Raw genomic sequence first — 15,085 nt, forward strand, 5'->3', positions numbered from 1 at the left:
TTGAAAACTCTAATATCGAGTATAGAAAAATCAAGAAATCTTAATCGATTCTATACTTATATTCATAATATGTTTTACAAAATCGAACGTTACGTAATTTCATAATATATATCCAGTCGAAGTTGATTACCAAAGAATCCGATTATTAATTTTGCGGCGTCCACAGCAATATTTTAGAGTTAGTTGCCTGAACTTTCGGTCATGAAAATATCTAAGGTTCTCAAATATTACGAGATTGAAATTTAATTTGGTTAATCTGTTCATTTTAGAAGTCAAGTATACAATGTGTAAACTTAATACGGAACTTGTAAAACTAACTACGGATTGTTAACTACATAATTTTTTATTTTGCAACCAAAATCATTTCATCATTCCGCTAGACTCAGAAATCATACAATTTTTTGAGTCTAGCGGACTTGAATTAGGAGGCTGGAGTTAGATACAGCTACAGACTTTTACTGCGGAAAAACATGATTGTGTGGAAATGATCACAACGTTTGCTTTGACAAAATATTCTAAACGATTTTAAACAACTTTCCAATAAAGTGGAGGAAACTACAAGAAAACTTAATTAATATAACAAATATAAATACTCGAGAATAGTTACATATTAATAGAGTTAGTCTACCACACATTAATTTCTCTAAAGAGGCTCTGATGTATTGAACTGAATTTTGTACCCACGTAAGCCTTCCAAAAGACCGAGTATTATCCTTGTTGTACTCGAATAATAAGGAAAGAGATAATAATATAAATGTTGGGAACCACTTGCTCACAGCAGTGGGAGTTAAGCACTTCATAAATTGTTAGTGGAGCGAGGAAATACCGCATATCGCTCATTTGCGACAAGAACGTGTTAACGAGCATATGTATCGTTATGGAATAATGATACAGTAGAATCCGGCGCATCGCGCTCTACTTGCTGCTAAAACGCGATATTTCTAGCTCCAAAAATGACCGAGTTATGAGGGAAAAGGTCGGTGACTATCGGTTTAGCGAAATCTCTTTTCGCTCTTGAATTTAATGCAAGAACGGTTTAAGTCAGTTGTCACTGCTCCCTTGAGAAAGAAACTGCTGCCCGATTGCGGTAAAAACGTAACAGCTTATTGTATCACGGTTTTGCTGAAAGGTAAGTATAGCCTTTTGTTTTTTTACTGATTTATATTTGCAGCTATAACGGGACATTTGGATGTGGGTCATTATTGTAGTAAAAATAGTATTCGCATGCTACGGTTTACATAGGATTGTCCCGTTGTTGCTGAAATAAACAATGTTTTTTGTTGGTTAATTTAAGATGTTCCGTTACAGTTGATAATAAAAGTACAAAATGTTTGGTATTTATGTTGGTTATCTCAAGTTAACACATTCTTGATAAAAAATAATACATTTTTACAACGAATACACTACAATGTTGCATTATAAATGATAAAAATGTTGTCTGATTACTTAATATTTTATTTTTCAGATGGAATCACGGTCTAGGAAGCTTGTAAATATTGTCCGAGAAAATAATGAACGTTCACTTAAGTTAGAAAAATGAAAAGATCATACAGATTCTCGAAATAAAAATGAATTAAACAATCAATTTATTTTCTAGCATAAATGAGGAAAACATACCACTGAATAAAGAATAATGAAAAAAAAAATTACAAATCAGTTAAAAAACGCAGGACAGTCCTACGAATCGAAAGCATCACAAAAAACTGTGCCACCCCGTCAACTAAAAGAGAATCCTGCAAGGAAACCTGCATTTTTAAGTGTCAATTTTTTTTTCCGAAGAACAACACCGTGAAATACTGAAAGATTACTGAAATTTAGATCAAGAAGCAATGGATAATTTTAAAGCGATTTTAACCAATACTGCATTAATCCTTATCCAATTTCACATTGTTGATTTAATATACAGATCTAGGTATATGGCCCTTTACTAAATATTTTCGAAGTTATTACAGATTTAGTATCAGGATTGCACCCGTGTGAATTCGGGGCGGGTCGTAATATTATAATTGCCAACAGTTGTGAGTAAAAGTAAAACAAAAAATATTAATGTCTGGTTATAATTGTACATTTTTTTTAAATATGTATATTACTTGTATTTCAGTGAAAGTTACACAATAATTTCGCATCAATATCTTTCATTTTGTAAAACAAAATACAAAAATAAAAAAAATTCTACTACAGTAACACGTTTTAATTAAAATTGCCCATACATTTAGATTACTGATTATCAATAAAACGTAACAATACGACATAACTTGTAAAGTTTTAGATTTTTATTCAATTTTTTTTTCAAGAAAAATGGTACATATCTGTTTGTAACGCAATACTGCACACTTTTTACAAGAAAAACGCAACAAGAAGGGCCCTTTCTGGAATAAATAATCATAATAAATTTAATAACTGACTTATTGTTCTGAATACAATTTGATTAAAAAAAACGAGAACGTTTTAATATGTTGTATTGAGCTGAATAGTCTAAGCATAATAATTAAAAAGTTACAGGAATTTTAAACTTTCAAATGCGTTTTCCCAACAATTGAGATTTTGACTTTGTCACGTTATAGAAGCAAATGAGCGATATGAGTTATTATTTCAACTTATAATTATTGGTGATTACGATTAATTCGCTAATCATTCGATTATCTATAATTGAAATGTCTTTTTAGTGATTTAAGGTGTAACTTTTTGAAGTATAGATAGAGTAGTATGCTGTAGTATATAATATTATAATAATAAAAAAATATTTATGTACATTACCTAAAATTAAGGTAACTTTATTATTTGTAATTGATTTAAATATGTATGCTTTTCTCTTCAACATAGATAAAACAATATTTTCTTGTTATAAGTGCTTGCATATAAAGAAGTTGTTGAATCATAAAAGAAGACTGTTGTAGAATGTTTAAGCCGAAATTATCAAGCTAATTCTGAATTACATTTTTAATATACACTCCGTATCAAATAAAGCTCGGTACAAACAACTTTTCACGCATAATAATCACGCGAAATAAAATCACTGCTACAAATATGACAGCATAAAAACCCAACAATGCCGTTCCCATTTTTATATATCGTAAAATTTCAATTCTATGTAAATAAACATGGATAACAAAACACGTACGCAACTTGCGAAGATATTTTTATATTCCCGCCACAAAGGAGTACTATAAAAATGGCGCCGAAACATTTTTATTTCCTTGTAAATAACCTCGCGGCTTAATGCTTGTCATATGAGACAAAATGGTACATGGTGGATAGGTACCCTCACGGGTCATGAAATTCGAAGGAATTCATCTTTTATCTTGATGTTTAGATACTAGCTGTATCTCTACTACTCTATATACATATTACACGATTTACATGATATTCATGCATTATTTAATCCCACCATACAAAATCTCTCTGACCGCCTCCTTGGTACAGTGGTTGACGCGTGAGCGTACAACCGAGGGGTCCTGGGTTCGATTCCCGGTGAAGACGAAGAAAAAAAAATGTCTCGGTCTGGCAGGACACAGAAGGCCGATCACCTACTTGTCCCTAAAGAAAATCGATCAGTGAAACAGATGTATGGATAATGCATCTGCCCCTTACCCCACTTGGGGACACGGGACTTCACATACAAAATCTCAACAAAATTCGTTCAGTTCACCTTAAACTTTATAACAGTATGTGCGGGTAACTTTGTTTTAAAATAATATGCATATGCAATATTAGATAGAGATGTTCATAATGAATTCATATACCTAACTAGCAATATTTTAGATAGAAAAATTGAAAACTTATAGATATCCTGAAAAAACACTCCAATCGTTTTCTTTCTTGTTTCAATCTATTCAGAATAGATAGGGCTGCCAATATTATAGAAATTATATTTTTTTATTGTACTAAAGACAGTGCCAGATTTTTAATTTAACTATAACGAAGACCAATAAAATAGGATGAATGATAGTTATATCAATAACGTTTAAATTTCATTATAGTAGTGGTTTTTACTTCGTTACCACTTTAAGACGTAGCGGCATAGATATATGACATAGTGACCGATCACCACCGCCCACGAATTTTTGTACAGGTGTCTTTGCAAATACGTGTAATAGATAAAGAATGGATTTACGGGAATAAAGAAATGGTCAACGAAAATTAAAAGAAAAGCCTTCTTGTTAGTCTGCAAGTGACAACCCTGTTTCATCACATACGCTAGTGTTGACTTTTCATATCGATAAATTGAACCGGAACTGAGAGATCTCGAGTTTCATGTCAACTTATATCTACGTCAGCTTATTACGATTTGACAAATATAATACATGGAGTTCCTGCGCAAAGAAAATTGTTTACTTACATCCAGTTTAATACTGGCAAAGGTAAAGAATATTCTTGAAATACGCAAAATATAATTTATTTCGATTTGAATTCGCTAGAGAGTAAAGTCTCAATCTCTATTAATAAAAAAATATTGGGTCTATCAAACAGATGAACCAATGAACTTGTCTATTTTCATATTTGTAACTTTACTTGATTAAAAAAGGTACGATTTATTATTTAGTAGCAATCCATAATGCATTTGACAGATCAAAATGAATAGAAAATACAATTTTACAATATCTACGTTAAAACTTTAGTAAATATTCGGAATTAAGTTCTTATGAATCTGTAAAATGGGTCCAACCCTTTCCCGAGTCAGTTATTTTGATAAAATTGAATATCAATGATATTCAGAACACGACATTACGTAAAAACACGTCCTAATGTGATCCCATATCCTTTTGTCTCCAAACCCTCTCATTTACATTGTTATTTACCGCCTGACTAGCCTGAGGGGCTGGTCAAGCGTGTCTATATCCATTCTTGTATCCTATTTACATATTTTATACGATGAAATACTTATTTATTGTATCACTAGCTGTTTAGGAATGTTATCGTTTTTCGTATTATATCAAAGGACTTACACAACGAATCTTACTACTCATCCATACTAATATTATAAATGCGAAAGTAACTCTGTCTGTCTGTCTGTTACTCAATCACGCCTAAACTACTGAACCAATTTGCATGAAATTTGGTATGGAGATATTTTGATACCCGAGAAAGGGCATGGGCTACCTTTTATTACGAAATATGTACCACGGGCGAAGCCGGGGTGGACCTCTAGTACTTATATACGCGAAAGTTTGTAAGAATATATTATGGATGTATGGATGTTTGTTTTCTTTAACGGAAAATCAGCTGATAAGTTTAGGATAGTATACAGGGTACGTCGTGAGTAAAACCGCAGAATCCAGTTTGTAAATACTAGAATTATTTCGATTATACACGCTAAGCAAATTGCAAACAGTTTAGTTCAGAATAAAGTCATCTCAATGCTCGAGCAACTCGAACCCAAGATTTATACCCGCTTCATTTAACAACGAACTATTAAATAACATATCACATCGTTTACCAACAGTTCCTCACAAAACCCATAAATAAACTAGCTAATTCAACCTCATTACATTAGAGAAGAAGTAGGTCGCTACAGCTAAGCGTCTCTAGAATTAAAAAAAGCATTAAGTGAAGCGACAGTTCCTTTATATTTCCTTCCATTTGACCTGTTTGCTCGTTGCAATGTTATTTTTGTTTTCAATTGGTATCGGCACCTGGGACTATTTAAAATGAGATTTAAAAGTATTCGAATTGAACACGACTACTGACTGTCTACGTTTGGGATCTTTTGTTTGGATTAACAATGGATAACCAAATGGATTATAATATTATAGATTACTTGCTTGAAGTTCGAACTCATAACCTATTTTCAGTACAGTTCTCGGAACATTGAATCTGCGAATTAAGTAGATAATTTATCAAAGCATACAAAGATGGAATTGTGGTAAGGAAACAATAATATTCCCAAAATACCTAAACAAGCCTAAACCTAAGTAAACAAAAACTACGTATCGCTTATTATTGGCATACTTAATATTAACGTAGAGTTAACTTATCTATAAACTATTAAATATTTTTTCTTGTGCTTCTTTAGGGGCTCTATATTTAGGTATAGAGTAACATAATATCTTGCTTGCTCTTCTATGAAACTCAATAAACACCGGCTTTCTTCTAAAGCATTCTTCCAAGAAATCTAACCCCAACCTAGCGTAAAGATAATACCACAATACGAAAACTTCGGAAGTCGTTTATTTTTGTTTCTTCAAACGTTATTGAGTCAGCGAAAGTAAAAAAAATAAGGAAAACCTTTAACAAGCCAAATAAAGGAGGCACATTGACAAACGGCTACAGGACTACCGGTCCCACATTTGATGTTACAATGAAAGAGACATTTCCTAATTTTATTGACGTCTTTCTTACTCAGCCAAATTATACACATAATTTTTAATAATGGGGTTGCAAATTGCCTGGTTTATTCAATAAATTCCCGTGTCAGGGGTATATTACTTTGTTATTCTTATATTCTATATATATTTCACATAGAAAGAAAAATATTTACGTCATGTGTGTATAGGTACACTTATTATGACCAGATATTAAAGCAGGGTTCTACGTGCATTTCACATGTTTGCAATATATTTCATTGCTGCTTCTCTTCTATGTTCTATTGGTCGTATCATTATGGATATAGGCTTTAATTTATGTAGGTGATAGCCCTCCTCCATAAATGGCCCACACTAAAAATCAGTACGAGCTAGTAGTTGCTAAAATTAGCACGTTCAACCATCCAAGCAAACCAGCATTTAACATCCATCTTCTTTGGAAGTTATACCTTCCACAATACGAGCTAGTCCAATTCAGGAAGCCTTCTACTCCCACAAAAAAGCATATTATTTCCTAACCTATTCAGCATTACTTAAGAAAGTAAGGACGTCTGGGTCAAACGAATCCCGGCGGAGTTTTGTCCAACCGAATAAAACTGGCCGAGCGAATAATGTCACATTACAATGCATTGGCTGTGGATTACTGGAATGTGTGTAATGGGCCGAACACGAGATGGATTTGTGTGGACCTAACGTTAGAATTTAATGAAGGATTTTCTTATATCATTCTTACGCGCGATTTATTTTTGAGATGAGGTTCTGAATTTTAAAACTTTGGATGGATGAATTTGGTTATAATAGAACGTTTATAACGAACGTAACGTTTATTTTTTAAATATTAAGAGGGTATCTTTATGGTAGAGTTCTGTTGTATAATTTAGAACTTAATGTATTTCAATTTTATACTAATAGTCGATAATTATTATGCAGGCTTAGATTCTGTGTTTGTTGCATAACACGAATAATTTGAGAACGAAATTAACACAGTTGTTAACTTAAATAACATTTAAGAAATATTACAAATACATTGTATTGGAAATAAAAATGGTTTTGAAATTTACAACACAAAAATAAAGTGCTACCTAAATCGAGAAAAGCTATAACAATATTCTACGAAAATTTGAACCGGTAGCGGGTGACTAATAGATATACTATCTACTTAATATTACCACCTTCACACTAGCATAGAGTAGGTATTAAGTATTAACTAAAACTATCAACCCAACTCAAACTTCGTAAATCCATATTTGAACAATGCTTGCACTTAGAATATCCAGGACTACCTTACATAATCTCAATCGATCGGCCAATCACAATCTAATTGGATGGCATACAATCTTACTATGGAGTCATCATGTAGTGACGGGGGCTTAGGCACTATAATGTAACGAATTGACAGGAGCTTACAATATAATGTCTTAGGGGGTTATCATGTCTTAAAGCAGTGTTAATTCCAGTGTGGGAAGGTGATGGCGCTAGACGCTATATAGCTGTCTTTTTTTCACAGTGGAATACTGTGGAATAATGCTTGTGGTTGTGTGTACATTACAAAGTAAGTATAACAGAGTAATTATAGTATAATAGGTGATATTAGCATTATAGTATAAAAGGTTACAGAAAATAATATACAAGCGGTTTTATATGTTATGTATATGTTTTAACTTTCACTGAGTTGTTTTCAGTTTTCACCCTTTCAGGGACTGTGCAATTATTTTTACTTTTAATATGAACCTTACTTTCTTGAAATTTGGTTTTATAAATTATTTCTTTATTTCTTTCCAATAGGTCTAGTAATAGACTAGGATATAGTCCTGAATTCAATTGCGGAAAGTTAGGTATAAATAGTTATAACTTCTTGGCAACTCTCAATCCATTCTATGGTCGAGTTTTGTACAGATGTTCGGATTTTTTTCTCACGATTTGTTCAGTACTTGTAATAATTGTTGTAAATAGATGTTAAGGGGGGAGCCGCTGGATTCAGGCCGCTGGTGATCGGTCGTTTTGAAAATCTTTGGGGGAGGCCTATGTCCTGCAGTGGACGTCCTGAAAGGCTGGAATGATGAGATGTTAAGCAGACTGAAAAACGTAAATATAGAAAACTGACAGTTTCGCTTCATCAAATAAAAAAGCCATCCAATGTATGTTCAATTAATATATCCTAATTGATACTACAAACAATATAAAGTGATAGTCATTTTTTTTTTCACTTACACATGATACATAACCATAATAACTTCAGTAAAGTGCTGTAATATCCAAAGAAATCTAATATCAATGTACTTAACTCAAATACAAGAACGACGCAGTTAGCTGCGTGGTTCTTGTATTGCGATTGGTTGCGATTAATCGCAGTAAGGTACAAAAGAGTTAAGGTGCCAGAATTTCGCGCGTCTCGACATTTTCTAATAGAATCCGGAACATTCAATTATCCCAAGAGGTTATCTACGATATTTGAACCACCTGTAATTGAAGTCTGATATTTCGGTGACAAAGCGTTACTTTAATGGTTTTGATGATAATTGATTGTATTAGCTGTATAGGTTCTAAATTAATATTTATAGGTACACTAGCGACCCGCCCCGGCTTCGCACGGGTGCACTGCTGATACTAAACACTACAGAAAAACTGTGAACGTTGTATATAAAAACATAGCGGCCCGGCCGGCCGGTACCGTCGCAAACGCTACGTCCCGTAATTTTTAAATCTGTAATAATATCTTCGAAAATATTCACTTAAATCATACGGTGTAAAAGGCCATATAGATCTATATTAAATGAACAATGTATTTAATTGGTTAAGGATTAATGCTGTATTGGTTAAAATCGCATCGAAAATTAACCATTATTTGTCGTAAAAAGTAAATGACAAAAAAAAGTTATTGTGGATTACCCAGAAGAGATAGACATATACCATCGCGGACTTTTCTGTAGACCTTTTCAATGTGTATAATAGTTAGTACATTATTTTCATAAAACTCGTAGGGTTCAGCCTGCGTTTGCAATGTAAGCGGAAAAAATGTAATTTTTTACGACATCACATTAGAAACCTCAAAAATAACAGTACTTCTCCACTATTTAATGGATGTTATTATACATATAAACCTTCCTCTTGAATCACTCTATCTATTAAAAAAAACCGCATCAAAATCCGTTGCGTATTTTCAAAGATTTAAGCGTACAAAGGGACATAGGGACATAAGGACATAGGGACATAGGGACAGGGAAAGCGACTTTGTTTTATACTATGTAGTGATATTAAAATTAAAGACTTATATGTTACTAGCGGTCCGCCCCGGCTTCGCCCGTGGTACATATGAAAAATAGATGTTGGCCGATTCTCAGACTTACCCGATATGCACAGAAAATTTCATGAGAATCGGTCCACCCGTTTCGGAGGAGTATGCAGACTATCATTGTGACACGAGAATTTTATAATATATGGGTCATTATACAAAAATGGGGTAACTTTTGAGGATATTTTGTTTACTATATTTTTTATATCAGATTGTTACAAATTAGGGTGTATATGATAGCTAATCTAATGAATATATTGTTCCAAATCGGGCCAGCCACTTTTTTAAATAGATTGTGAGATATTTTAAATTTTCTGGATTTGGCCTCCAGGGGACTGACGAGGCTAACATGGTACTGATAAAAAACTATAACTTGTAATATTCTTAAAGAAATTCAATGAAAATTACTACAAATCTCTCAGTTTTAATAATGGCACATGTATTTTACGTACTTAACATGTTTAAAAATGATAATTTATAATATGTGATACTGGGAAAAACAATGTCTCAATTTTCAAAACAGCCTTCTGACATTTAACGCAACGTGAATATTCTTACTCTCTTACTTAACTTTTACTACTTTGAATTAGTTTTACTTGATATTTTAAGTAATTCACAAACAATAGAAACAAAAAAACGGCCAAGTGCGAGTTGGACTCCTAACAAACCTATTGTTTATTATGTTTGTAACTTAAAATTTACACTTTTAGCAATTTTTCCTTTATCTGTGTTATAAGACGTTGCTATTTACCGAGTAGAAGTAAACTATAGTAGACTGTATACACGGCAAGCATCCTGTGTGTTTTTTTATTCCCTTGCGAATATTGAATTTTGTGGAAATTTGCAGTATTAACGGATGTAGGTATCTTTTGATTGCGTTGCGTTATAAGTTTGATTATTTTACATCCCCAAGGGTTCTTAATCTTGAGTATCCAATATAAATTTCAGATTGATACCTCCACGCGTTCCAAAAAAACGTCTTAACAGACAAACGGACAACAAAGTGATCCTATAAGGGTTCTGTTTTTTCCTTTTGAGGTTCGGAGCCCTAAAAATCTACCAATATTTATGTTAAAAGTACTAATTATTATAAAATTAAAAACCAAAGGCTCGAATGAAAGTCTCATCTGAGTTTTCATAAGAGCCCCTTGACATTTTTATAATGTTATTAAGTATATTAATTAACTTTTATGTTATTTTGAGGTAATTTTACTTCACAGTATTATACGTATACGTATTTATCTGATAAATATAAAAAGCTATGCCCTGAAAGCATCAAAATCAATAATTAAAAGAAAATAAGATCTTTTTAATAAAATTATTAGTAGTTTGTTTCAATAGCTCTTTTCTTTGCTACTCTTTTTTAAATGTTTCTTCCCTAGTCAAATTCAGTTTCTTTTAGCGTGGCGCATGATGTTTTTAACTGAAATATAATATAGAAATGCTTATACCAATAGCAATCAAGATAAAAGTTCTCAAAAATGATAGAGTCATCAGTACTATGGGGCCCCGTCAGTCCTCTGGCGCGATATCTGACAAAGGACTGATGCCAGCGGATTGATGAAAAGGGACTTAATATGAGGTTATAATCACAAATTAGGTTTTTTTGCCTAATTTCTAATATCAACAAACTATATTTTTACAAATCATAGTTAACCATTTATAAATGAAAATAAAAATCGGATTAACAATAAAATAACGACTCACCATAGGACTGAAATGTTGACTGGCGCAGCAAGATTTTAGAGGACAAACACAACCCTAGCGCTGGTACAGTTATGACGGCCGTCAAAATATGCGGTGCACAAGTAACTTCATTACCAACATTAATACTTAGACAGGGATTTGACCTCGACTTGGTGATATTTAGCGAGAATTTCGAATTTAAAAAACACACAACGGACTGACTAGTGAAAACGATGACAAAGTTTAATTTTATTTTTTAAATAAAATGGAAAACATTGCGTTATGAAAGTTGTAGTATATAATACTATGTACATCAAAGATTGTAGTGAATTAGTAAGTTTTCTTAAATCGATGATAATGTTTAAACGATAGTCACTTGATTGTTGGATTTCGGAGTTGTGACATGCCAAAGTACTGACGTTTGAGGTATTAATTTATTATTTTTATTCATTTGTATTTTAAATAAAGAAGTGAAATTGAGTGACCAAATAAAGGACGCTTCATTGTTTTAAAATAGATTGTTATTTGAATAAAATATAATAAGACTTTGTTTAAATTGGCTGATGACATCGAGTTACCCCATTTTTGTATAATCACCCATATGTATAAGATTTATGCAGTGTTTAATCTATAATATAAAAATGGATCCCAAAATGTGTTGGTAAGCGCATAACTTGAGAACGGCTGAACCGATTTCGATAATTCTTTTTTTATTATATTCGTTGAAGTACGAGGATGGTTCTTATGTAGAGAAAACGTAAATATGTACCACGGGCGAAGCCGGGGCGGACCGCTAGTATTATAATATTTTTATGGTTGGTTCGTATTTAAAGTCCATTTAAAAGTAAATATGGATAGGATTTGCAAATAATTTCGATTTTACTACAGCACTCAACTATAAGCAGTATTATATTATCTGTGCTACTTTAAAAAGAAAGAAATAATGCAAATAAACCGCAGACGGAAAGCTTTCTAAATAAACAGTTCACAATAAAGAAACGCTCCATAAAAATGAACAGACAAGAAAAAGTAACTATTAATAGGTCACAAAGCAACAATAAAATATAATTTTCATTATCCTTCTACAATAACACCGTCTTGGAATAATTGGTTTTACGTTTTTATACGAGACGAGAAACGAGATGGAAGTTTATTTATTCATAGTTTCCAGAATCGTAAATACAGTTACAGATAAGATGTGAAGGTGAACGTTATGTTTTTCAACGTGTTTTATGTTTGGTGTTGTGTTTCTTTATTTGGTACAATCCTACTTCCTACTAGTCCTACTTAAAACGCTATAGTTAGTACGAATATATTGTTACTAGTATGATTGTTACTCTATCTTGTGGAATCCACTGAACAGTTATTGATGATACTTAACACAGATGTAGCTTATGTAGCAGAATAACACATAAGCTATATAAATATATGGTATTGCAGATTGCCCGCGTAAGTCCGCGGACGAAACCGCGCGTTGTAAAAAGCGAAATTGTTTTTGTTTGTCTTTCTTTCTGGGGCTATTTAATGGTATGATTTTGTTTCTGAAGATAGTTAGGAAACCAGAGAGTGGCATGTTTATTTGTTGCAATGAAACACCCCATGAGAATTTTCTTTAACCACGCAGGGGAAGCCACGGGTAGAAAGCTAGTTGACCATAATATCATGCTTTCTCTTGTATTGTCTTATGACTTATGTGTTCGTTCTAGCCGCTCCAAGTTGATCAAAATTTCTGCATTTTTCCACTCAGTACCAAATTTTAAATGTCAAAGACAAGTCTATCTGACTGAAATTTGAGTCCTGTCTCTCCCATATATACTGGATATTGGCAGAGTCCCTGCTTATTGGAGCCGTTGATTAAGAGAAGAAGAATGCTCCCTCTTATCTACCAAAAAACACTAAGTATATACAACAATTTTCAATGTAAAGTGATACAATAGGACAGGCATCAATTCGCTTTGACCCAATTCGATTGTCAGACGCATTTTTAAATTTCATTATAACGAAGGGGCTCCAATAAATTACAGACCTTTGTTGGTGAATTCATTGGATGTGTTTTGTCATTTCTCGGTTTAACAGGATTACGTAATTGCTTGCGTCAAATAGAACGGGAATTAATTTCGTATTATTTACTATATTTCTAAATAGACAATAGAAAAGCTACGTTTTCTTGATGATATTTATTAAATAACTAGCTGTGCTCCGCGGTTTCACCCGCATTGCTCCGCTCCTGTTGATCTTAGCGTGATGATAAATATAGCCTATAGCCTTCCTCGATAAATGGGCTATCTAACACTGAAAGAATTTTTCAAATCGGACCAGTAGTTCCTGTAATTAGCGCGTTCAAACAAACAAACAAACTCTTCAACTTTATAAAATTAGTATAGATATACAGTTATGTATATAAAGCCTAATAATTATGCAAACTCAGCATAATATAAAAATTTATAGATATATTTTTTATTAAACAACGATACAGAAAATAGTTTAAATACTTATACGCGTGAAACTTTGATAATTGCGAACTCAGCATTATCAAAGATAACGTATGTATACCGAAAATGATAAATGAATGCAAAATTGATATTTAATTGCTGGCAAACGTTGGTGCGGTGTTTAATAACATAATTTATGAGCCGTTGTACATGTAAGAGGGATGACAGACTATTTAGAACGGATTACGAATAATCCGCAGTGTGTACATACCCTAATACCGATTTAGCTAAACATTTGGCTGAATGTGAATTAAAAACAAATGCGTTGTGGTCTGGTTGGTTAAATTTTGGGTAGTATTTAAACGAGTGACTGTAAATTAAATTTTTAGTTATCAAAAATAATTAATTGGGGTTACAGAATTACTAAGTGAGCGACTGACTGCGAGCGATGAAAAATTAATAGATCAGCAACAGCTAACAAACATTAATTTGCGTTACATAAAATACAAAATGAGCAGCTTCATAATATTTGAGTGACCTAATATTAGTTGTTTGAGTGACAAAATTACGTCTTGTATTATATTCATTATTTGGCATATGATTTATTTATACTGAGTGGCATTTTATCTTAATCGAGGTATTTCGAATAGAAAAATCACTTTGAAAAATACTATAATGGACAGAGTAGGTACTATCAGTTCAATTTGTTTTTGAAAGTTTTATCAAATAACTATTTGAACAATTTATTCTAGTGTTTTTAGTCGCTCTAGATGAGCGTAATTTAGTCGCTCACTTAGTAATCTATTCGCTCAACTAGTAATTTAGTCGCTCATATAGTAATGTAATCACACAGTTAGAATTCTAATATATCAAATGGATTAATCACAATCCTCCTTTAGTACGCTCAATCTGTATTTTATTATCAACTAATATTCGTTGCTTGTTTAGATTATTTGTCGCTTACTCAAATCCATACCGCTCAAGTTATTAAATCAGTATCTCATAATCAGTCGCTCACTTTATTTTCAGTCGCTCGTTTTATTATTCCCCTTAAATTTTGACTAAAGAAACAGCTGTCAAATTAATCCTGTTCTAATATAAAAAAATGTCGTTCTTAATTTAAATTTAAATTTGAATAGTAGAATAATAATTTCGTTTTAGCTCGATTTGTTGAAAAAAATACTGAAATTGCTGGATTTAAAGTTTTAATTAAAACGATAAAAATATCATTTGAATAGTAGAAAATTATTATTAGTCAGTAGAGATAAACTACGATAACATGGCGCGCCCCTCCAAAATTCAAAACGTTTGAAAGTATTTACAATGCACCACCAAGATTCACAACGCATGTGTGCGTAATGAGACGGCCGTCA

This window comes from Colias philodice, chromosome 22 (assembly GCF_061535455.1).
Source record: "Colias philodice isolate Cphi_HAF_F1 chromosome 22, ilColPhil1 Martin Lab GWU primary, whole genome shotgun sequence".
Lineage (NCBI taxonomy): Eukaryota > Metazoa > Arthropoda > Insecta > Lepidoptera > Pieridae > Colias > Colias philodice.